Genomic DNA, 23770 nt, shown 5'->3' with positions numbered 1-23770 from the left:
GCCCGACATGCACATTTTGGGCTTTGGCATTTAAAACCCTAATGTTCACACATCACCATACACGTTTCTATGAAACAAACCTCAAGGAACTGCAAGACACACCTCCACTTCTCTTCAGATGCAGCCGCTCCTCTCTACGACCCTCCAGCGGGTCTAATAGAGGCTCTTTAGGTTTTCAGTGCTGAGAGTGGAAAGTAGCCTGTCTAGTAGATTGTTTCCCCAACTACTTGGATTACAGTTTCTTTAGTCAGATTAAAACACTCACACCTGTGAAAGACGTCACTCTCAAGTCAATCCTTTGCTGACGGTAAGTGTTTCTTATCAGCTGTGGAATGACTCTTCACTTATTCTACTAGCCTTTTTTTTAATTGTTTAAACTCCCCTCCTGAGAGTGACCTTTCCCAAAAAAAAAACTCATTAAAAACATATCCTGTAAATGTGCCCAACCAAGTATTCATCTTTCTATTAATCCTGTTTCTTTTTTCCACAAGACCTCACTATGGTCAGCAGCAGTGTTGGTCAGCTTGTTAATCACATGCTTTAGGCTCCTTCTTTTAATGCCCAGCTCTCTCAGCAGAGAGTGAGCTGACCAGCAACCCTTAACTTGGCAGCCTTAAGGCCTCCATAACTGTTCCTCTGTTTCTTTGGCCAATTTTGTGTGTTTAACTTTTTCTTTCATATGCCATTTTCTAGTTCTCCCAGGCAACTATGAGCTCATTTAATCATACAATATGTTCAGACCACAACACCAAATTGTTTGAGCAGGTGATGTATTCTGAGGAAGCTGGGCTCCCAAGTCTACTCTCACTTGCCATTCTCTGGCTTCATCCAGTAGCATTCCTACTGGTGCATTCTTCTAATTCACAAATAAACACCATTCCTTGCTTTTGCAGTTTACTGCATTTAGCACTTGCATTGTACTTATTATGCCTCCATCTGAGTCTCCCCTGTGGCAAGCTCTGAGTGTTGGAGTCAGGCTGCCCCTGAAGACAATAGACATGACGGATCCTCACATGTCTGTCTATTCAATTTTTTTTTGTAGATGGAAGAACATCCCATGTTGCTCGTACCAAAAAACATTTTCCTCTCCCCTTTCCAAGACGGTTTCATTCTCTCCATGCTTTACCAGTTTTTCCACTGACCTTATGTCATGTGAAAAGCTGTTAAAGCATGTCATCGCTAATTTTTAAGGAATTTAAATGGCCATGTCAATCGCATATGATAAAAAATGTTTAATGGTTCTGAAGATCCATCACCAAACTTTCTAGTTTTTCTCTATTTTTTGTTTTTGTTTTTAGTTGCACAAATGTTGATTAATTCAAATTCAAATAAAATTTATTTATAAAGCACCTTTCATGTCACACAGACAGCTCAAGGTGCTTTCCATAAAAAACAAACAAGAATACAATAAAACCAATCCCCGCACATGTAATAAAATAATTAAATAAGCCCATCAGAATAAAATACAAAAAAACAAGCACAAGTAAAAGAGAAATGACAGACCTTAAGAAAAGCAAAAAAAAAAAAAAAAGCACCCAACATGGGCACACCAGGCCCGGCAGCCCGGAGTAGCTTGATTATTCAAGCTACTTCACAGAAGTGCTAAATATGAAATGATAAATGAAAGTTAATAACATAAAAAAGGACCAACCTAGATCTGTTTACGTTGATGTGTTACAAAAGTATCTGATCAAAACTTGCTTTCAGCCAATACTCAAATTTGATTGAATTGGAATCTGGGCCAAAATTTTACCTAAAGACAAAAATTGTTCCTGCTCATTCTCAGGACTTGGTCCAAGTCCTCCACTACTTCTCATTAGCCTACATAAATTCATCAACACAGTTAAAGTTTTTAGGGGCACCCTCACGCTTAGAATAGTTTGCAGACTGTTGATTTTCTTTGTTCTCTTAGAGCAAACCTAAGACAGAAGCAAACCAAACCACCTGACAAAAACAGTTCTATGTCTGAGACTCATTATACATGAAACAAATCACTTTTCTTGGTTTACCTATCTCACGTCTGCATTTCAGTGAATTAATTGCAACGGGGATTAATTTCAAAGGGACTGAGACCCTCATTTTCAGGCAGGACCAGGGTTTTGTGTTTGCTCTGCATGATTGTGCAGGTGAATTTTCAAACATGTCAAACAAAGTTGTTTATCAGAGGAAACAAATGGTGGTGCGGGCCAACAGCCCAGAGTGAAAGTGCTCTAAGTTGGCATGAGATGACTGTGCAGCATTAACCAAGGACAGTGATTTCAAATGAATTCATGACTAATATTCAAAAAGCAGTTTGGCCAGCAGTCACATTGACATCATAAAAGTGTGAACTCTGTATGGACTGAAAGTCCTAATGTTGATTATGTTCAGTATTTTTTTTTTTTTAATTTTAACAAATAAACTGTAACCCCACAAAAGCCAATTAGGATGATATTGGTTTGCAAAGGTAAAAAAAAACATGTGCTGCTGGGTGAAAAAGACTGAAATGTATCAAGAAAAGCCTAAAGTCAGCTATGGCATAGCATTCCATCAAAGATCTACATGTTGTGCTTTGATGCGCATCATTTAAAAATTCTCATTTTATCCAAAACATGCATCCGCTAGCAGAAACGGGATTGCGTTCATCAGTTTGGTCTCTGCGGATCTCACAGATAACTTTAATAGACAGTTTGACTGCCTGTTTCTCTTCAAGGATTTCACTGTGTTATCAAGGACACCTCATGCTCACCAGGGTATTTATAGGCTCTGTTTTCTCTCAATGTGTTTGTGCCTGGATGTGTGCAAGATCTCGTTATTTCAGGGGAGAAGAAAGAAAAAGCCCCGGTGGCAGCAGCAGCACACACTTTTCCTCTTCGGTGTTATACATTCTGCAGGTGCACCTTAAAAGCTCTGAAAGTTGAAGGTTTCTTTCCCTATATATAGCATTTCTGCCTGCTTCCATATTCACATAAATTACAAGATAATCATGAAACTCATTGGCATATTTCTAATCTGCTTTTTCTGCTTTTTAAATGTCCACCTACAGTACATTTAGTGTTTCATACTGTTCCCTTAGAACTGTCTTTATTTCTCTCAGGACTAATTGATTTTTCATGGATTTCTCTTAATTGTCTGGTGACTTTACCTTCTGCCTACTCCCCCAGTACTAGGATAAACTTTAATGTCCTCGCCCCCTTTTATCATGCAGGTTCAGCCTGCGGACATGCTTTTTTTTTTTTGTTCTTTTCTTTTCTTTCTCCATTTTCCAATTTTTTTCTTTTCCTTTCAAACTTTGTTCTTCTTTTAGGGCCAGAGGCCATGCAGACACTAACACCAGAATTATACCCGCGGAGCGCAAAAGCACCAAGCTTTGCAATTGCAACAACCAGCTGGGTCATAGCAGTAAACCCCATGAATATGAATAAAAAATAATCTAAAATCCTGAATGCGGATTTCGCATGAAAATGTGGGTCGTGTTTGGCGGTCAGTCAACAGAGCCGCTTAAAATGACGTTGACATGTTTACATGATAAATCATTGAAATAAAGGAGTGCTAAATGATTTAAAAGCTCACTGTTAGAGGCGGCGCTTGAGCGTAGAGGTGCATGGTTTTTGCCAGCATGTGGTTTTTACTTGACATACTGCAATTGACACACACAACTGCATGTGCATCTCCTGAAGAAAAAAGGAAATGGGGAGTTTTGAGCTACAAAAAATGGGCTTTATGCATGCAAACATGCATAAATATTAAGCTAATCATCCTTACTTATTATTGCTCAAAAAATTAATAATTTAGATTTATAGTTGAATGCAGTGACGTGCAGTCAGGAGAGGCAGGTGAGGCTGTGCCTCACCTGTCATTATGGGAAGAAAAGAGAAAAAATAAATTAAATTATTATATTTGATCAGTTATTTGTGCTTTGCAGTCATTTTCCATTTAAATGTACCATTTTTGGTTTTTTTTTCTTTTCAAAATCGCTGAATTTCCGCATTTGCCGTTCAGATACTAAGTGACGTGCGATGAGGCACCAGCCCGCTGAGCCTCACCTTGGATTGCGCAATACCTATCCAGTCAGACGGTACTGCTGTCTCTCTGTATGTCGGTTCAATCACTTGTACTATATGAGCTGAGTTTACATAATTTAGCAGATGTATATGATGTAAAGTGTTTGTTTTTATAAATAACTGTATGTGAGGGACGTGTTTCTTGTGCTGAGCGCTAAACGCCTGCGAAAAAGCTGCTGGGTGAGGCCAGCAGTTTTCGTGCCTCATGTTAGGGGGCGCCGGTGAGCCCTGAGATTTTGAAGCTAAAAAAATAATGGAACAAGTGATAGCAAGCGGCAAGACATTTTCTTCAGAAGGAGCGGCATATGGACTTTATTTACAAGTAAATGTAAGATGATAATAACGTTTGTGCTTTTTTCTATGCTGCAGTTTGTATATGGAAAAAAACACGTTGAAATGATATTTTAAACAAAACACGTTAACTGTTGTCAATTAAATGGTGAATAAATTACTCAGTATGGTTCATATGTTTGTAAATCTGACTGATGACGTCAGTGCCTCACCAGCCATTAACCTCACCGCACGTCACTGGTTGAATGACATTTGTGTATAATGTCTCCAAGCCTTTTTTTAATTTCCCCATGTGAATTAGAAAGCCTGGGTTCTTTGTCCCTAAAATTTTGAGCTTGTTAATGTTTCATAACTAAAAACCACATCAGTTAACATCCAGAAGGACATTTGTTTGTATTGGCAAACATACAAGTGTTTGTAAGAGAGATTAGGTGTTGGCATGCTGAGTCCTCACCTGCTCAAAATGCAACATTGCTGAATTGTTGGCGCGTCTGGGTCAGAAAATGTGTGTGGCTTTTAAAGGACATTTGTAGAGTCGGCGTAGCTAAGGTGTTTAAAGAAACCACCAATAAACCTAATAATCTCACAAGAAATCTCCCTTATTTACTTTGATTGTATGTTGTAAAGGAAAAATCTACCTCGCGTGCAACGAGGGACATTAAAAAGGGGTTTCTGCAACACTTCACACAACTTTCTGAACAGACAGAAACCCCCTAAAATATTTTATCAAATAAGATATTTAACATTTAAATTAATATTACATACAAAACTAATAATAGAACTATTTCACACTTAAATTGCATTCTAAAGGGTGTTAAATTACAACATAATGTCTGTCACATTCACTAAAGCAGTGGTTCCCAACGGGCCGCAGACAGAAAAAAAGGCATACATCAACTGCAATTATTTTTGTTTTGTTTCTTTTCTGATCCTGAAGTTAGCAATTTTTTGTATTATAATTTTTTTTTTAAATCTACTGGTTTCTGTTCACCACGTCCGTCTGTCTCGACGCGCCACATGACTGTAAGCATCTGTTTGTATTGCTAAGTCAGAAACCCAAAGCTAAAAAGCTAATGAAAAACAAACAAAGTTTCTTTGGATAGAAAAGAGCCAGTGAGGAAACCGAATAAGAGCTTTCGACTTCAAAGAAAAATAACGCTGCTGTTTACAGACAAATGCAGGAGTCTTCCTCGACGTGGATTTATTGAAACAGTTGTTCCCACGTACCAGAAGCCGCTCCGCTATGTCTGATTCCTGAATAATTCCCACAGATAATCTGTGGTGGGTACATTACTTTTAAAGAGTACTTGATGACTTTGCTGTAGTTACTCATGAAATTGTAATTAAATTACTTTAAAAAGTATTTACTTTTTTTCTACTTACATAACAATTCTCAAGGGATTAAAGGTAGCACAAACTAAAATGTTTTTGCCTTTTGATTCTACAAATTGGCACCTATTACTGGGTGATGAGGAATTTTGACCTAAAAAAACACTTAAATGTTCATGAACAAAACATACATGATATCCACAAGATGTTTTGAAATAATTATGGGATGGCCACAGTCCCCATAGCTTGGCGGGCGTTTAACGCTGCTTGTGGCTTTAATTGGACTTATTCGTTTTAATTTTCTATTCTTTGGGATGATAAATCAAATTAAAGTTTTTTTCTGACCCTGTATGTTTTAGGAAAGGCATGCTGTGAGAGTCCTGAATTACAGTCAATGGGCTATATATTTTGTGTAAATCACATGGATCGACCACAAACCAGTGACTTTAATTGTCAGACCTTTTTAGTGGTGGAAACAATACTTTGACTTGTACATAAACTCTTGGGTGTAACTTACAAACTTGTTTGAGTTGAAACTATAGTATGCATTTTATTAATGTTAATTTTATGTATTTCTTCGTGGTGCAACAATCAGCAGTAAATGTGGTAAAATACTTATTTATTATGCACTAACACTGCACCTTCAATACTTCACTTTATTAGCGTGCCAAGCACTGCATGCTGAGGGCTCTTCAGGCTAAATTGCAACACAAAACATCCCTTTTTTTATGAGCCAGCGATCAAGAGTGTGCGATGCCTTTCACCTAATGAAAGCTTGAAAAGCTCCAGCTGTCTCCCTCTCTTCCGTCAACTGTATAAAGAGATAGTCAGTTAATAAATAAATTAAATTTACTTTAGTTTGTGGATTTCCCCTAATTTCTGAATCCTTCAGAGGCATAAAAAGAACTTGCTGCATTTTTGTCACCAACCGGAGCAATGGAAATGTCCAAATCTCATACAGCAGAATGAGAAAAATGTTTTGAATGGCAGACATTAGTCAAAGCTTTATTATGCTTTGGTCTTTTGTTGCTGCTGCTGGCTGACAAATTGGTGTTTGGAGGCTCTTTTCTAAAGACGCAGTGATGCAGAATGTGACACTCCCACTGTGGCAGCTGACTTCTGGATTTTTAATTGCTAAAGGAACGAGGCACAATTGAGGCGCAGTTGGACGGAGGGTATGATTATGAGAAATATGCTTTCAGGATGTGGTGGAGGCTCATGTCAATCATCATCAGTGCTATTGATGTGCTATTTTCTGCCTTTGTTTCTGGAGTTTTCTTCTGCAATCGGCTCAGTCGATGATTCAGAAGAGTGAAGTGGAATTTATAGATGCTAAAATAAATATACATAACTTCATTTGAGGACTACTGTAATTTAATACTTTTATTCTAATAATTCCAGCTATATATTTAAAAAGTAGTTTAAAATGTGGTCTAAAGTGGTCTAAACTTGATTTCTTTAAGGTCTCTAAATGCTAGACTTTTGAGTCCTTAAATTTAATTTCCAATGGTTTTCTATTTTGCACTTCCAACAATTTGCTCAAAAACAATAAGACATACTTGGGACTTAAACTAGTTTTAAGAGTATGACAGGTTGCAAATGTGCTAATAGCACCACACGCTAAAGTACATATTTGAGAAATAAAAATATTGATTACAATTTTTATACACTGCATTTTTTTAAAGTCAAAATGCAAATGTTTTTGAAGCAGACGAAAGATCCAAAGACCTGATTCAACAAGGAACATATTTACAAGTTCCCTTTTTAAAAATATTTCTTCTTTAACCCTTTTAACTGCCTGCTCAACAAACATATTATTAAAAACAGTGATTGTGTGTATTACTTGCCAAGGCAATAAGCAGCAGAAAAAGCCTTTTTTAATTGATTTTTGTCTTGGTTGGGTTGTTAAAGGGTTAAAATCGGGCTGCAAACCATGGTAGCCCATCACTGGTGGTCATGTGACACATTTCAAATGTGCTGGAGCTCCTTTCACATGTTGGTACAAGAAGAAAAAGCTATACTTCCCGACTTTGTATGCAGCTTTCTCTTTCTGGGCTTCCATTTCTCTTTCTCCTGCACACAAATATGGACAGGCCATACTTTTAGCAGATGCTGGTTTTTATTTTTCATTTACAGTGCAACAAAATATATTATAGTTTGCAGGATAGGCCCACTTTTTCCTGAATTTGATCAGTTTTTACCATCTCTTTTGGTGCAAAGTTTATATGACTTCGTTGTAAATGTATTAATCAGATTTCGGCCAAGTTTTGTCACATATTTATTGGATTTATATTGGGTGGGTATGAGACAGTACCACCTTTTCTAGTTATATCCCATCTATAATACATATCCTGGACACACACTATGTTTGCATAATCCTTTTAATGGTTCATCAGTGGACGCTCCTCTGGAGCCTGCTACAGTGGGAGCATCACTAGCAACTTTATGTTTCCTTTGTGTACATGTGAGTGATAGCTCATAAAATGGCGGGAATGCCCGAGAGTGAAACACAATTATAAAACTTTAATATGTTGCAACTAGAATCAAAATGTCTATTTTTTTATGTCTTTTTTTTTCCATTTTTTTAGTAAATCACCAGATTTCCTCCTCTCATTTCTGCGTGACTGATTTCAGTTCCATCATAATGACCCGCCTTCCACTTTTACAGCTGAGTCTTTCCATTGTTTTTTGTTTGTGCATATCTTGATAAAATTTGCATTTTTCTCTTACTTGTTTACTCCCTTTTTTTTCTACCCACATGTGCTGTTCTGCATGCTGTACTGTCAGCACATTTAAGACTTAGCTCTAATTCTCCAGCTTGTTTCCAGATTTTACTCCGAAAATATATATAGAGACTAACTGCCAGTCTGCTCCAGGGCAGCTGTGGCTACAACTGTAGTTACCATCACCAAGTATGAATGAATATTGGACACACTGTAAGTGCTTTGAGCATCTGGAAAAGCACAGATAAATCCAATCCATTTTTATTATTATTAAAAATGCTGATGTAAAATAAATCAGTATGCAGCAGCTATCCAATCACTAGTTGTTGAGTCAGTCCATGTGATGACATCTGTAGTGTTTATCTGATTACCTAGTTGATAACTGTCTTACGCTTTTATTTTTATCGCCTCAAATCTGATCGCACAGATACTGAAGTATTAGTTGCTTTTCCACTAAATCTGATGCTCCTGTTGGCATAGCTATGAAAACTCTGCTTGCTTTGAGCCTGAGAAGAAGATAAAGGACATGTTGGCTATTTAAAGACCCACTCCAATAAAAATTGTGTTTGTGCTGTTTTAGACATGTTCTTGTGGCATCTTTCTCATGATGGAGGACATTTAAAAAATAATGATTAAAATCTTAATTTCTGAGTATTTCTTTATTCAAATCGTGTTGGACAGGGAACTAATAAAAACCCAGCGTTTGAAAAAGCGCTCAGTTTTGACGTATAAACTGAAATGGGCGGTCTTTCTTTCTGCTCCGTCCCATTATGATGCATCCACTTGCAGACAAATAGATCCATGTTCGTCTTCGTTTTCCTCGTCTGAGCTGGCATCCGCTTCAAAACTGTTCGCCTAAATAGCTTCCATAATTTTTTGTCAAACAGCTAATGTCAGCTTGGATTGTTAGCAGCTCTAAGATAGTGGGAGAGTTTAAACAAAGGGATGATGGGACATCAGCAGGCGGTTACTTCCCCAAAACTCAGAGGTGAATTTCTGATTTAACTCCTGTCGCTCTGCAGAAAATATGTCTTAGAAAAATTACATTTTTTTTAATTTCTTTTTGTTTAAAACAGCATAATCGTAATTAAAGACAAATGACTGGAAATGGCTTTACAAAAGATCAAAAGATGATTAGAGTAAGTAAACTTGGCAAACAAAATTGTGTGAGTGAAAGTGAAGCTAATTCAGTAGCATGTGGTTTGTATTTCCTTTTTGTTTGTAGAAGTCAAACTCAGCAGATATAGCAGTCTCAGTGTCTTCTTCTTTTGCTCTCCTCCATTTATCCAGCTGTGAGCTAAGTGTTGTAACTGCTAATTAACCGTTTTACACAAAAAAATGTAATTACACCCCCATGAAAAGTTACACAGTTAAACTGTAGTATAAAGGAATCTCGAACGAGTGGAAAAGAAGCTCTCTGCTCTGTGCAGCTGTCTGAGTGTTTCATTGATACAATTGAAAACAGATATATATTATGGGAAAAAATACATTGTTGAAATTTTTTATGATCAGTCACTATTCAGTAACATGTGTTTTTGCATGTCAGATTAACCCTTGTGCTATCCTATGCACTTTACCATTGGGAGTTGTGTAATCTAGACCCACTAGACAGTGCTCTGAACCTTTTTTCTTCAATGATTTGTGATTTTCACTGGTGTCCATGGATTACATGAAATCTTTCCACCTTTATCCACCTTTGTCATGGTAGGAATGACACGTCAATGTAAGGGTGGGGTCATCTAAGAGAGCACAAGGGTTAAAACAAAGTCAGAAGTACATGTCTTTAACCCTATTGTTTACATTTACCAATTATGCAATTTATGCATGTCCAGCTGATTCTGAAGTGGAGAAAAGCAGCTTGTTGCATAATGGTGCTAAGCTGTTATATAAAAAGCCGCTTTTCTGTGCTCCAGAATCAGCTGATTCACAGCAATCGCATAAACATTTAAAAATTGATGGTATGTCAAATTGTTGCTGGTGACATTTCCGGTGTTGAAGGGTCAAACAAAAATAAAACCCAGATAATTTTATTCTTAAATTCATCTGACTGGTTAATCGGTTCTATTGTTGGTTGGTTGGTTAACCTCTGGATGCCTATGAACGGACACCGTAAACACACATACTCAACCTCCAGCAGTGAATTAAAGAAACCCCATGTGCAGTTCATCCTAATATGTGAACGTCCCATGTTCACCTGTTCAGTTAAAATGCAGTAAAAAAAACATTGAAATGTATCATTTCGAACAGTCAGTTCGAACTCCCAGAGTTGGTGCAAAATGTGTGAATCAACACCAGCATAACAGCAAGAGACAAGGAAGATGCTGGTTAAAACATGAAGCCATTCTCCTACAAAAAATAAGTCTTGCACCACCACGAGCTGAGGGGTTTCTCTGGGAAGTCATTACTTCAAAAACATCACAAAAAAAGCCAGACTTGAGGTAACAACTGCACACGGGAACAACAATCATAATTTCTGGAGAAATGTCCTGCAGCCTGATAGAAAATTTTAAGCATGCTGCCATAATGAAAAGCTACATATCTTGAGAAAGGGCAAACCGTGAACACCTTAGAACACTATAGCAACTGAAAAGTATGGTATTGGCAGTATAATGATGTGGGACTGCCAACAGGACAGGTGCACTTCACTAAATAGTAGAAAATGATGACGGAAAATTATTAACTCTGACTAAATGTTTGAGAAAAGAAGACATATAATAATTTATCTGAAATGTATGTAAATATCTGCTTTCAACTCTACTTGACTATGTAAATCATGCAATGTTTAAAGTTTTGGACTTGAAGTACACCAGTCATTTGAAAACAAAGAGCTAAGATGAGGAGCTGAAGCCACAAACACACTGGGTTTGTGTTGCCAGACTTAGAATAAAACAATAAAGCTGGATGCTCATAAATCTCTCTCCCACAGGGACATGGCTAATCATAGATGCACCACGTGTCTGTAGCTCGCTATTTTAGCCAGATCATCAGTACAGATGGTCGCGAGCAACAATGCAGCTGATTGTATTCCAAAGCACACAACATCAGGATGTGGGATGCTTTACAATCTGAAATGAAATTTTAATAAAGAGAAAAAAGGAGAGTAGCTGATTTTGAGTGGGAGATTGGAGACTAAAGGTTTTCCGAGTGTGGGGAAAGTGTAAAAATAATCTCTTGTTTACGTCAGCTGTTTACATCAGCCTTTCCAAGAACATTGTTCTTGAAATTATCTGCTTGTAAATAGTCTCATGAAAATTTGACTAACAGTACAGTGATGTGGCTCTTGTAGATGTATCCAGCTAAAGACATTTTTACAGTAAAATGTACACATGGATGCATCGTAAACGGTTTAAAATCTGTGATGTTATCATGCAGCTCTTTGAAGAATCTAATCTAATTCATGTAATTTCTCAATAAGAAAAATAATGTCCCTGTTGTTCATGCAAGTTAAACCAAATGAAACATGCAACATGAATATTTTTACAAATTTAAAAATTGTATTTATTTTACAGTTTTCTTGACCCAATCACGCACAAAGCGTGCCAAGAACAATACTGTTATCACTGCAAGGGGGAGAAAAAATTGCGTTATATCCAAGCACAGACTGTGTGAAGGACTACAATGGAAACACAAAGACACCTAAAGTGTGACTTGAAAAGCTTTTATTGTGTACACATAGGAATTTATTCTGGCCAAAGTCCCCACAAAGTGGAAAAAGGATCATATTTTGGTCAAAATGAAGGAAAAAAACAAGTGACAGGCCTACAGGTGGAACACACAAACTGTGCGAAGGACTAAAATGCATACACAAAAAAAGGCTTTTCTTTAGTTGCAAGTATCAGGGATGTTCAATACAGGGGATTTGGTTGTCAATCGGATACCAAATATTTACAGGGCTAGCATTGCCGATATCCATATCCATAATTTTTTTCCTGGAAATATGATATCATACAATAATTTTGGAAATACTCAATTTTTTGGTAATTACATGTAATAAAACACAGGACAGAGACTTTGGCAAGTAAAAATGTTAATTAAATAATTACAATAATCTGAACTGAACATACATCAAATATAGAACATTTATAGTAATAATTGCAAAACTGCAATAATGAGAAAACAGTAACTATTTCAAAATTTCAAAAAAAAGCAAAAATGAAACAAATGTAAGTGTAACAACATCACAAACATATATTTAATTAAAAAAAATAAAGGCAGTCAGAAAATAAAGTCAGTTGGGAAAAAATGAAAAAAAAACACACTAAGAAATATAAAAATATAAACAACCCAACAAAAAATCCTGCCATTGGTGCAAATACGTGGCTTTTTAATGAATGATCTTCTTTAAAGCAAGAAAGGGAGGGGAAGGTGTGAGCTGCACTGAGGGAGGAGGTACTCTGTTTACACAGACGGACAATGTTGCCAGATTGGGCATTTTCCCGTACAAAGTGGACAAGTATTTAATGGGCTGTTTTTTTCGCCCTATCTGGCAACACTGTCGACAGATAGATGCTGCGTTTGTATGGACTCTTTCAAAGTGAATGACTATGGTAAAAGATGGCATCCCAGCGGTGCCTTATATTTTCTTTGGTTAAACATGTTTGGTGAGCTGCAAGTGAAACTTAATCCAGTGTCATGAATGTCTTTGCTGAGAAAGCCGATTCTGATTCTTGAACCACTTCACTCTCCTATAAAACTAAATCGGAAAAGTCACAAAAGCCTTAAAGTTTAGGCAAAACACTACATTTTCTGACAACTGTAAATGTCCTCATATTATTTAGTTCTGGGCTGGTTCTCACAAATGCATAAAGTAAAAAAAAAGAGACTTTTTGTGTTCTTACAAATACAGATACATCGCTCATGTGAAAGCAGGTCACATTAATATACTGTGCAGACTAGTTCCAGTGAAAACACAAAGCAGAAGACAGATGGGATGTATCACATCACAGCATGCTTCTTTCGGACCCCCTTCTTGTTTTTGTCCCAACCAAAAATCATGTTTGCCCTTTCATTTATTAAACAAAAACACATCTAGAGGAGGAAACATCAGCTCTCTGTTATTAGAAAGTCGTTTTGCCACACAGCATCCACAATAGATTCGGGGGAAAAAAGCTGAGAAGATCATAGCACCTCCAAAAGTTTATGTACATGTTCATGTATCTGTGCATGTATAATAGTTAGGTACTATACTGTACTTAATAATATTTTAAATCAAATGTTTTTATTTGACTTTTTTAACAAGGTGTGGAAATTAAAAATGCTTCGGTTTTCTAGTGATGTTAATAGTAATTTGAATATAGCACAATGGTGTAAAAAAACTAAGTCAAACCAATGAAATTTAGGGTTGTCATTTTTAATTTATTTAAATAATGTATTTTCTTATTTATTTTTTATAAATGCTTTACAGTTTTTGCTTCTTATTCTGATTAATTTGACATCTTGCACATGGCTCTAACTTCTGTTTTCTTCTTCCAGTGACTGTGGTGTTTTTGGTCACACTGGTAATTGTTTAATTAAATTTTTTTCAAATTTATTTGTATATCCCCAATTCACAAAAAGTCGTCTCCATGGGCTTCGTACTGGTAAATATACAATCATAAAGGATCATAAATGCATAGAATTCAATACGATAACACTAAAATTTAACTAAACAGACTAAACTAAACTGGACATCCCTGGCTTAGACCCCCCTTTGCAGTAAGGAAAAACAGGACGGACAGGCTATGTACCAGAACTCTTAGAGAAGAATTAACTTATCCAGCTCTAAAACTACATATTTAAATAGTCCAATGATCTTCATCTAGATGAACTTGGGGGAAGGCTGGGGGCGCGAGACAAGCCGGAGAATTCCACAGCCAGGTGTAGGAGCAGTAGTGGAGGTAAGCCAGAGACGAGGTACACGGTCAGGTACAGGAACACGGACAAGCCAACTGCAATCTGGAAACACTCCCGCTCCCCAGGAGGGGAGTGGGAGTACATGAATCACACTGCACACAACAGAGGCACGGAGAACTAAATGATGAATAATGATCAAGAATAGAGAAGAGGAGAGTAGAAGTAGGCGAGAATAGAACCCCAGTGCACCATGGTTTCCCAGCTTTAAACTTCTAGCAGCCTAACAACATTATTGTTATTGTTCAGACCTGATTTGGTTTGAAACAACCAGAGCTGCTTTGTATTGTTGATTATCTCTCTGTATAAAACCAACCTAACTTGCTGACTACAGCATTCTGAACTTCATTTTTTTTCCAGTTAACATTTTAATTTTCCTTAGCCAGTTAAAGTTTACATCATGTAAATGTCATAAATAGTGAGACCAATATCCAGCATTTTCTTAGTTATTATTGTAACTAATTTGCAAGATAAAACATATAAAACAAAGGTTAAACAATAATGAAATAACTGCTGTCATGACATGTTTTTTTTCTCTATAATTTAATCAAGTCATTTAAGGTAAAATAATTTTCACATTTTAACACTACGTTCTCACTCTGATTCATTGTTCATGTATCTGCCAGATTATTTGTGTTTTGACTTTTATATAAATTTATATATACACTGACCAAAAATATAAACACCACACTTTTGTTATTGCTCCCATTTTTTATGGTATGAACTCAAAGATGTGAAACATTTTCCACATACACCAAATAACCAGTTCTCTGAAATATTGTTCACAAATCTGTCTAAATCTGTGATGGTGAGCACTTCTCCTTTGCCAAGACAATCCATCCCACCTCGCAGGTGTGCCATATCAAGATGCTGATTAGACAGCATGATTATTGCACAGGTGTGCCTTAGACTGGCCACAAGAAAAGGCCACTCTGAAATCTTTGTTTTGTTTTATTGAGGGAGTCAGGGGACTCAGACAACCAGTCAGTATCTGGTGTGACCACCATCTGCCTCATGAAGTGCGACACATCTCCTACGCATAGAGTTGATCAGGTTGTCGATTGTGGCCTGTGGAATGTTGGTCCACTCTTCTTCAATGGCTGTGCAAAGTTGCTGGATATTGGCAGGAACTGGAACACGCTGTCGTATACGCCGATCCAGAGCATCCCAAACATGCTCAATGGGTGACATGTCCGGTGAGTATGCTGGCCATGGAAGAACTGGGATGTTTTCAGCTTCCAACAATTCTGTACAGATCCTTGCAACATGGGGCCGTGCATTATCATGCTGCAACATGAGGTGATGTTGTTGGATGTACGGCACAACAATGGGCCCCAGGATCTCGTCACGGTATCTCTGTGCATTCAAAATGCCATCAATGAAATGCACCTGTGTTCGTCACCCATAACATATGCCTGCCCATACCATAACCCCACCACCACCATGGGCTACTCGATCCACAACATTGACATCAGAAAACCGCTCACCCACACGACGCCACACACGCTGTCTGCCATCTGCCTTGAACAGTGTAAACCGGGATTCATCCGTGAAGAGAACACCTCTCCAACGTGCCAGACGCCATCGCATGTGAGCATTTGCCCACTCAAGTTGGTTACGACGACGAACTGGAGTGAGGTCCAGACCTCGATGAGGACGACGAGCATGCAGATGAGCTTCCCTGGGACGGTTTCTGACAGTTTGTGCAGAAATTCTGTGGTTATGCAAACCGATTGTTTCAGCAGCTGTCCGAGTGGCTGGTCTTGGAGGTGGACATGCTGGATGTGGAGGTCTTGGGCTGGTGTGGTTACACGTGGTCTGCGGTTGTGAGGCTGGTTGGATGTGCTGCCAAATTCTCGGAAACGCCTTTGAAGACTGCTTATAGTGGAGAAATGGGCATTCAATTCCCTAGCAACAGCTCTGGTGGACATTCCTGTTATCAGCATGCCAATTGCACGCTCCCTCAAAACTTGCGACATCTGTGGCATTGTGCTGTGTGATACAACTGAAGATTTCAGAGTGGCCTTTTCTTGTGGCCAGTCTAAGGCACACCTGTGCAATAATCATGCTGCCTAATTAGCATCTTGATATGGCACACCTGCGAGGTGGGATGGATTGTCTTGGCAAAGGAGAAGTGCTCACTATCACAGATTTAGACAGATTTGTGAACAATATTTCAGAGAACTGGTTATTTTGTGTATGTGGAAAATGTTTCACATCTTTGAGTTCATACCAATAAAAATGGGAGCAATAACAAAAGTGTTGCATTTATATTATTTATATATATATATATATATATATATACACACACATTAGGCCTGCACAATATACCGCAAATTTATCGTTATCGCAATATCAAGCAGTGCAATATCCATATCGCAAAAGTCAGCAAAAATCGCAATAAATGGTTACCTTAAATGTGCTAATACAATCCTATGGCAGCTTGAAGCATTTAACGAATCAAATAAATCCATTTATGCATTTGACCAATTGGATGGACCCTTTCCGATGTTGACCAATCAGATAAGCCCTTTTATGTTAGATTTTTGCCTCCTACGTCAACAAGGGTAATTTGGAGTATCATTTTTTTAAACTGTTGCAATGAGATGGTAATGATGTTTTGGGTTGTTTTGCTATTTGTTTATATACCGTAAATTATATCGTTATCGCAATATTGATCACTAATATCGCACATCGCAAGTTTTGCTCATATCGTGCAGCCCTAATATACATATATATATAGATTTGACGTAAACTGCAGAGCCATAAAGAAAATCAGCTGCTTTTTCTTGCAAAAAAATGGTTTGCATGCATGATGGTTGAAAAGAATTGTTACATGCCTATTGTTTTTCTTTTTCCTACTGAGTTGTCATGTTTAAACAAATATTTTTCCAAAAAGGGGGTCCATAGAAATTCTGCTCAATGTCCTCTTTCATCATCATTCTTTTGCATTTCATGTGCATCACATGCTATAGTGCCATTTGTTTCTGATTAATCAGCTCAGATTGGCTGTTAAACGTCACTCAAAACATTCCAACTGAAACACTCTTTATATGACAAAGAATGAAAAATACTCAAGTCACTCTTTTGGTTTCACTCTCTATCCCTTGCTAAGAAAAGTCGTTGAGTACAAACACACAGATGCAGTAAAGATGACTAAGTGTTGAAACTTAGCATCAGGGTGGGGGGAAAAAAGGTGAATCAAGCAACTTATAACTGATGGTCTGAGTGTTTCAGAAACCACTGATGCTTTAGGGTTTTTGTTGGGATCTTGGAGGTTCATATAAGTTAAAGATAAAACCTTTGCGCAAAAACAGCCTTGTGGATGTCAGAGTTCAGGGGAGACTGAACAAGCTGGCTTTATGTGACAACAATTACTCCAAAAACAACGAGCTGCAGCAGAGCGCCATCTCTGAACAGACACGTTAGATCTTTGAAGCAGATAGACCACAGCATCAGGACACCACTCTAAACACAAGTCCTCTATAAAAAAGGAAACTCACAATGTTGAATACAAAAAGTGAAAAAAAAAAAAATTAAGTCAGAAGACACTGGATTTCAGCTGTGACATTTTGGTGATGGGGCCTGAAGAATGCCTAAACAACATTAAAAGTGAAGGTCTATTTTACCTTAGATCAACCACAGATTGGTAGTGCTGGTATACTGATGTGTTGTCACTGATGTGACAAAAGCTTTGCATATGTTGGGTCCCCCAGGTAAAAAAAAAAAAAAACCTACCTCAGCTTAGACCATGGTATACTCGTCTTTTCCTGGATGCTTTGACCAATATAAGCACAATAGTCAAATATATTTTTAAACACAAAAGTAAATTCCCTATTCTCAAGTGGCCTCAACAGCCTCAAAACCAACCATTCAGTGGTAACGTGTGTGTATGTGTGTAGAATTTGCATGATGCTATCATGTTAAAATGAATCAAAATATGTAAGGAATAGTTCCAGTAATTTGTTGATTTGATTTCCCGCAGAATTACAGTAAACCTAGATACAAATTGGAGGTCCATTGGGGTAATAGGAAAGCTCACATTGTTAAATTGGTCATAAATGTTTGCTTTTCTTTGGATAAGAAGCTGGGATGAAAAGAATAAACAATTCCATGCATCATTGTTTCTGAAAAATGCAGGTATAGATTTGCTAAACATCAATAACTCATTCAAAGCAAATTTACATGCCCTCGTGATTTTTCCGCATCATGACCTGTGTTGATGCAGGACAATGAATAAAACCTGGTGAGCTAATGATCACAACAGGCTAAGAATAGTGAATAAAGAGTTATGTTTTCCACAGTAAATAATTAAGCCAATAATACAAACAAAAATTCAACGTTTACCTTGAAACACTAACTGTCTTAACCATCTGTCAGTTTGTATTTATTCCTTTTCTTTGTGCAAAAATAAAACTCTTTTCTCATGTCGTATGCATGTCCAATCAGAGTCCCCCTCCTCTAGACTTTGCCATCTCATTTATCCTGCCCCTTCTGCTAATGATTTCAGCTTAGTCGGGCATTCCATTCCACTTAGAAACTAATGAAATGTTGAGATCACTCATGAGAAGATTTCAGTTTTAATGATTTTTTTCTTCTTCTCCTTTTTTAATCCCTCATTTTTTAAAACATCTGTTCTCTTTGTTTAAATCGGAGAGTCATAGTAGAGGACTTACACACAAAGGCCCGTTTTCTATCTGCGTGCTACTGGGCTGTAATTGGAGAGAGGGTTTCTTTGGAGGCTGTGTTTTGCACAGGAACAAAACCATTTTTATTACTGGATGTCTTGTAGTAATAGTGTTCGGGGTATGGTGACTTATTGTGTCATCTAAAGACAGGAAGAGCGCTTCATTCACAAATTATGATCTCAGTTCCTTTACAATGGTTCTTTGCAAAGCACAAGTTAGGCTGAAGCAGTGGGGAAAACACACCACATATGCACGTTGTCTGCTGCTTCCAAGGGACATGCATAAGTTAGCCCATTAAAATAATTTTATTATTGATCATCTGTGGTTCCACAAGCCCACAACAAATTAGGACTATATGTGCGCTTAAACAGAGGGAAGAAAAGGATTTGTGAGTCACAGATTCTGCAATTTGTTCCACTTAAATAGATGAGAGTTTTGTAACATTTAACAGTGAGAGACAGAATGTAAAAAAAAAAAAAAAAAATCAAAAGAATCCAGGAAATTAAGAATTTACTCTCTCTTCTTCCCTTCTTTTCTTTTCCGTCCAGTCCAACAAAAGACTGTTACAGATATGAGTAAGATGAATAAAGTACGGTGGCCCTGAAGTGCAAAGCATTCAACAAATCACTCGATACAAAAACATTTTTAAGATCACAACAATTAAAAAAATAAAAAATAAATAAAAAGCAGCATTACATTTTAGAAAACAAAACAAAATTTCAGAAACCAAAACTTGAAAAACAAAAATGACAACAAAAAAAAATTCAGAAAACAAAATTAATTTCCAGGAAAAAAAAGAAATATTAAAAAATGAAAAACATTTCAGAAAAAAAAAATTCCAGAAAAAAAATGAAATATTAAAAAATGAAAAACATTTCAGAAAAAAAATGAAATATTAAAAAATGAAAAACATTTCAGAACACAGAATGAATTTCCAGAAAACAAAACGAAATCTTCAAAAATGAAAAACATTTCCAAACCGGAAGAGGCAGGTACTATGGGACAACGCTGATTGGATGATGATTTTTGTCAATCATTTGAACTGAAAAGTATTTTAAATGAAGCGATGACGGATTTTATCGTCCAAACAACAATGTACTATAATAATCCACGTATTTCCCATTTATATATCAAATAAAAAATGCAGCAAACTGTAAATGAACTTTAAAATTATTTTTTTAACATTTCGCCTGACACACGGTCACCCGGAAGTAGTTTGTGAGCACTTTTACTTTGAACGCTGTGCGCTAATGTCTACGGCTGCGAGGTTCACGCTGTCAATCATCTTTAGGTAAGAATCAATTCTGTGATCTTTTCTTTTGTCAGTCACATGTTTCTAAGGATGTTAATTTTAGGATGTTAAAGTGCTGCTTTGAAAAGATAATTTCTTTTTATCTTGCGCATGCGCAAAAGGAACCCGATGGAGACGAACCGTCTTCACATGATAGCCGTTCCCGTTTTCGGTGACAACATGAGAGAAAAAGCTCCGAGCCAGCCTGATTCTGTGATTTATACAGTAATTACAGTAATTATATGGCATCAGTGTTGCTAAAAATCGACTTTAAGACTGAAATCAGTAAACAAGTTCTTATGGGAAATAATATTTAAGTGCATTGTATATTTTTGAACCATGCATATACACATATACTGAAACTTAAAAATGAACTTTAAAGTTTATAAAATACTTAATTGAATTAACATGTGATATTTCTGCAGGTGAAGTTACTCAAAGCGAAGTTCCAGAAAGGTTTGTGCTGCAGAAGAACAGATGGCAGCTCTACATGGGAATACAAGAAGACTAAAGTCATTCATATCATTGTGCAGTGTACAGGCAAGTCACCATGATTTATGTGCAATGTAATCAATAAATATTATTTAACCTTAATATCTAATTTTTTTTTTAAATTGCAGGTCCTTTAAAAAAACGTATTTAACCTGCTGCATAAGCCTGATTAGTTGTAAATGATGCAGTGGGGAGTGAAAAACGAAGCACAATTCCTGCCTTTAGTGTCGGGCTGATGATCTGGAAATCACATCTATGAGGAATCGCATCAAACACTTGTACAACTCCAAACAACTTAATGTTCCTTTAAGCAAAACTCCAGTTTAAAATGTTCATATTAGGCTTGCTTCATTTAGGAGTTTTTCCATGTTTACCATTTTAGGTTTTAAAGCTTTATTAACAAAGATGATGTTTGATTTTCAAAGCTGTTGTTTAGAAATGTTTTTTTGTCAATGAAAAAACTGAATGCTGATGTGAGGATTGTAATAATGGATATGAAAATAAACAAATTTGTTTCATAGCAATGCAGTATATTTATTGAAAACTTAACATAAATACTTTATTCAATAACAGAAACAAAGAAACAGTTGTGGATTTTCCTTTAAGGGCTTCTTCATGCAGTTAATCAAATGTTACATTTACATTCAGCATTTACTCAGCGTACCTGTCAGTCACATTTATTAGAGGAAAAAATGCATCTGGGAAAAGTCTGTTTGTGCTTAACAACTATATCAAAAAGAGTCATGTCAGGGAAGTTTTGTCCACATTGCTGCTCAGCATCACATCCAGAGGAAGATGCACAGGTAAGGGACCCCAGTTCCTGCTCGTGCATGCTTGCAGCTTCCTCTGCACTGGACTCCAGCTCCAGCTCTTGAAATCCCTGACAGAGATAAATTAATAAATTAAAAATCCCTGACAGAAAAACATCGGCTGCCGTTCATCTTTCATTCAGGAAAAAGTTGAGTTCATCAAAATTAGGAGAAAATGGGTTAAACCAGAAATTCATTAGGGAGGGGTCAAAACACCAAACTCAGAATAAAATACATTATTTCAGTCTTATAAAAAATACATTCTAAAACAATTTGGTATTCCTCCTCTGCCTGAAAGACTAAAATGTTTTTTTTAAAGATTTATTTTACACTACAAACTTTGCCACCTTTAGTTACACACCTGTACATGTCTGATGATGTGCACATCCAGTCATTTACTGTCATGTTTCTGTGCACTGACACACTCTAAAGTCACAGATCTTAATAGTGTGAATAAGAAGCATTCATAACTGTTATTCTGAGACACAAACTGCTGCAGTTTACCTGACAGCTTTGCTGATTTATGCTGCTGGTACACCTGTCTGAGAATCCTGCCCACGTGACCCCCCCTCTCCAGCTGATGAGGTAACCTGTCATTAACGTATGACTGAAGGATCTTGGATCTGTCTGTAAACACCCACCTAGAAATCACGTTTAACGCTACATTTATTAGATCAAACAAATGTGCCTCCATACCTTATCTGTGGATGGCGGGACTGCATTTCCTGATGTGCGCCGTCTTTAACACCCGTTTCTTCGCAGCTGCTGCTTTAGACAGAATCCTCTCACGACATTTTGAAACATTTGTAAACCTGGTTGGTGTTGATATTTCTGCGTGCGTTCTGTCATCACATCCGCTAAATATTCAAAGATTAACGTTTATGTTAACGTTTTACCGTCCCTTTCTTTGTTTACCTGCAGAACGGACGTCATCCACACAAACTACTTCCGGGTGACCGTTCTGCTTCAGACGAAATATTCAAACAAAATAATTTAAACCTTCATTATATGTTTGCTGCATTTTTGATTTAATATGTAAATGGGAAATACGGGAATTATCATGGTACATTGTTGTTTGGACGATAAAATCCGTCGTCGCTTCATTTAAAATACTTTTCAGTTCAAATGATTGACAAACATCATCATCCAATCAGCGTTGTCCCATAGTACCTGCTTCTTCCGGTTTGGAAATGTTTTTCATTTTTGAAGATTTCGTTTTGTTTTCTGGAAATTCATTCTGTGTTCTGAAATGTTTTTCATTTTTTAATATTTCATTTTTTTTCTGAAATGTTTTTCATTTTTTAATATTTCATTTTGTTTTTCTGAAATGTTTTCATTTTTTTTATTTCATTTTGTTTTCTGGAAATTAATTTTTTTTCTGAAATGTTTTCATTTTGTAATATTTCTTTTTTTTCTGGAAATTAATTTTGTTTTCTGAAATCTTTTTTTCTTTTTTTTCTTTTTTCTTTTTTATGTTTTGGTTTCTGAAATTTTGTTTTGTTTTCTAAAATGTAATACGCTTTTTAAATTGTTGCTGTGATCTTAAAAATGTTTTTGTATCGAGTGATTTGTTGAATGGTTTGCACTTCAGGGCCACCGTAATAAAGTTTAGCCTAAATTACTAAAGGGGTTTATTTAAATATACACCTAGTGTGTCAAATGTTTCATCACCCCTATTGTAACAGTAAAATATGTCCAACACAAGAGGCTTTCAGCTCTCATCTGTCTGCTCAGCTGTTGGAGAGGACAAGTTAAAAAAATAGAAAAAGAATTTACTTGTATAATGGCACAGAAAGCAAGTATTTTTAACCCTTTAAACCAGAGCTTTAGTTCCGGTGTTGACATTCTTTCAACGAGCGTAACTCTTCAACCATTGACTCAGGTAACATTATTCCAGCGAAATTCCAGTGAAGCGTTTACCAAATCAGTTGATTCTACTGCGGGAAAAATAAGTGGCTTTGTGCCATTAGGCAACTCTTTTCGTTAGCAATTTGTTGCATGTTGGTGGAAAGCCAATATGAAAAGCCACTTTTCACGGCATATCGTTTCATTGACATTGACAGCGTGAACGGTAGAGGAGTAACAGCATGTCAAAGAGCACATCTTGTTTAGATGTGGCTGGCGAAATCTTCTGTGTTAAAGGGTTTACTCTTACAAACGAGCAAGAGTCCTGTCCCTCTTAAACCTGTTACTACCTCTTTAAGAAGCTCTTCTT

General features: G+C 36.8%; 2 long non-coding RNA genes across 3 annotated transcripts; one reads left to right on the top strand and one right to left on the bottom strand.

Annotated features, from left to right (window-relative positions):
- The first annotated feature begins 19766 nt into the window (after nucleotides 1-19766).
- Nucleotides 19767-21270, top strand: LOC144983610 (uncharacterized). Of its 2 annotated transcripts, XR_013647337.1 has the most exons (3): nucleotides 19767-20254; nucleotides 20377-20794; nucleotides 20875-21270. It is a non-coding gene; the product is annotated as an uncharacterized LOC144983610 (long non-coding RNA). The 2 variants fall into 2 exon arrangements; XR_013647336.1 differs by lacking the exon at nucleotides 19767-20254 and having other exon boundaries at nucleotides 20263-20794.
- On the bottom strand, nucleotides 21256-23145 carry LOC144983609 (uncharacterized). The gene is made up of 2 exons (XR_013647335.1): nucleotides 22060-23145; nucleotides 21256-21626 (listed from the first exon to the last, which is right to left on the bottom strand). It is a non-coding gene; the product is annotated as an uncharacterized LOC144983609 (long non-coding RNA).
- Nucleotides 23146-23770: the final 625 nt, after the last annotated feature.

The sequence above is a fragment of the Oryzias latipes genome, chromosome 14, assembly GCF_053564925.1.
Source record: "Oryzias latipes strain Hd-rR chromosome 14, Olatipes_Hd-rR_3.1".
Lineage (NCBI taxonomy): Eukaryota > Metazoa > Chordata > Actinopteri > Beloniformes > Adrianichthyidae > Oryzias > Oryzias latipes.
Note: the sequence above shows the minus strand (reverse complement) of the source record. Positions and strands in the feature narration are given on the sequence as shown.